The 2,500-nt window shown below is 58.3% G+C and overlaps 1 non-coding gene across 1 annotated transcript in view; it reads right to left on the reverse strand.

Moving 5' to 3' along the window:
• The window catches only part of LOC126196892 (small subunit ribosomal RNA), a 1,909-nt gene extending 1,845 nt beyond the window's left edge, over positions 1-64 (reverse strand). Inside the window, exon 1 of the ribosomal RNA XR_007539320.1 lies at positions 1-64. This exon is cut by the window's left edge and continues 1,845 nt beyond it. This is a non-coding gene — a ribosomal RNA (small subunit ribosomal RNA).
• Between the last annotated feature and the right edge of the window lie 2,436 nt (positions 65-2,500).

Raw genomic sequence — 2,500 nt, forward strand, 5'->3', positions numbered from 1 at the left:
ACTGAGACATGCATGGCTTAATCTTTGAGACAAGCATATGACTACTGGCAGGATCAACCAGGGAGCTGCGTCAACTAGAGCTGAGCAGCCGGCCGCCCGGGAGTGTGTCCCGGGGGCCCGCGCGAACACGCAAGCGTCCGCTCAATTATTCTGCAAACAGGAGGAGGCTGGGCTCCCCTGCACGATACACCTCGAAACCCTCTCAGGTCCCGGCGGCGCGCAGCGCCGTCCTAAGTACTTGGTCGGGTTCGAGAGAGGCGCAATCGCCCGGAGATAGGCGAGTAGACGCTTTCAGTGCGACCACCCGTGCTCCCAACTGAGCTTGCCGCTGCCGACAGAGGCCCGGGAGCGTGCTGTCGTGGTGTTGCCGGCGGGAGACAACACGCGGCCACAAACAGTGACCGGGCAGCTCCAACGCCAGCGCCACAGAGGGGCAGAGCCCCACTTGGGTGCCAAAGCGAACTCTCCCAGCACAGCGCACGCGCCAACACATCCGCACAGCTGCGATACAAACCACCTGCGAGAACCGCGGGGGCGACCGAGCAGCAGACGGCGTCGCGGCGCCGAGTGCCGGGCGGCGGCGCATCCTCAACGCACACAGTCCTCAATCGGACCAGCACACTGCAGATGTCCACCGCGCTTCGCACCGGGCCCGGGAGGACCCACTTTGGCCGCACGGCGCCGCGCGCTGGGTGCGCCGGCACGCAGATGCGCCGCCTGCCGCCTCCGTCAGCCGGCGCGCCTGCCACTGGGCGCCCCCACCAGCCGGCTGCCGCGCGTGCGCCCACGCAGCGCGCGGCCAGCACGCCGGGCGCCCCCCCCTCACCGGCCGGGGACGGTCCCACCCAGCCACCGCCGCGTATCGCTTCATACCCACATGCCCACTCACGTTCGTGGGTATGACGGGTGTCGCTGAAGCAACCGGTTAATACCTGTACCGATCGTCGATATCAACGATTCACCTCCAGCGCGAACAACCGCGCAACAACGGATTTCCAGTTCATTTGCGTAACTTGGGCAGCAAACGTAGACATCCATCTACATTTGCGACTTCTACGAGTCTTGCATGCCTGGATGTTGTGTGTCACGACGCACTCCATCAGCATACATACACGCTGCGACGTGTGCACGAAAGAACACGTGGAAGGTGGCCAGCGTACGTATGCGAATGCCATTGCACAGCTGCGAAGCGCATTCAACACGCGAACTCCTGACCGACGAGCTAGAGGTGACAGGAGGGGAGGGGGGGGGGGCGGGGGCGATATACGTCCTATTGCAGTACACAATACAGTGGATAGCGGGACCATGTGGAAAGTAAGCAACACTCGCAAGATGTGAGGGTACGCACCGTAAAATGAATCAATACGCAGAACACCACAGTGTGCGCGAAGTGAACTATGTTGAGATGGTTGCAATTAGGCAACGCTACACGAATTCCTAGATTCATATAACTAACAATTACAGGGCAGGTTAAGGCGCAACGTGGGTTAGGTTAAGGCGCAACTTGGGTTAGGTTAGGGCGCAACGTGGGTTAGGTTAGGGCGCAACGTGGGTTAGGTTAGGGCGCAACGTGGGTTAGGTTAGGGCGCAACGTGGGTTAGGTTAGGGCGCAACGTGGGTTAGGTTAGGGCGCAACTTGGGTTAGGTGAGGGCGCAACGTAGGTTAGGTTAGGGCGCAACGTGGGTTAGGTTAGGGCGCAACGTGGGTTAGGTTAGGGCGCAACGTGGGTTAGGTTAGGGCGCAACGTGGGTTAGGTTAGGGCGCAACGTGGGTTAGGTTAGGGCGCAACGTGGGTTAGGTTTGGGCGCAACGTGGGTTAGGTTAGGGCGCAACGTGGGTTAGGTTAGGGCGCAACGTGGGTTAGGTTAGGGCCCAACGTAGGTTAGGTTAGGGCGCAACGTAGGTTAGGTTAGGGCGCAACGTAGGTTAGGTTAGGGCGCAACGTAGGTTAGGTTAGGGCGCAACGTAGGTTAGGTTAGGGCGCAACGTGGGTTAGGTTAGGGCGCAACGTGGGTTAGGTTAAGGCGCAACGTGGGTTAGGTTAAGGCGCAACGTGGGTTAGGTTAGGGCGCAACTTGGGTTAGGTTAAGGCGCAACTTGGGTTAGGTTAAGGCGCAACTTGGGTTAGGTTAAGGCGCAACTTGGGTTAGGTTAAGGCGCAACTTGGGTTAGGTTAAGGCGCAACTTGGGTTAGGTTAAGGCGCAACTTGGGTTAGGTTAAGGCGCAACTTGGGTTAGGTTAAGGCGCAACTTGGGTTAGGTTAAGGCAGAAGTTGGGTTAGGTTAAGGCAGAAGTTGGGTTAGGTTAAGGCAGAAGTTGGGTTAGGTTAAGGCAGAAGTTGGGTTAGGTTAAGGCAGAAGTTGGGTTAGGTTAAGGCAGAAGTTGGGTTAGGTTAAGGCAGAAGTTGGGTTAGGTTAAGGCAGAAGTTGGGTTAGGTTAAGGCAGAAGTTGGGTTAGGTTAAGGCAGAAGTTGGGTTAGGTTAAGGCAGAAGTTGGGT

This window comes from Schistocerca nitens, chromosome 7, assembly GCF_023898315.1.
Source record: "Schistocerca nitens isolate TAMUIC-IGC-003100 chromosome 7, iqSchNite1.1, whole genome shotgun sequence".
Lineage (NCBI taxonomy): Eukaryota > Metazoa > Arthropoda > Insecta > Orthoptera > Acrididae > Schistocerca > Schistocerca nitens.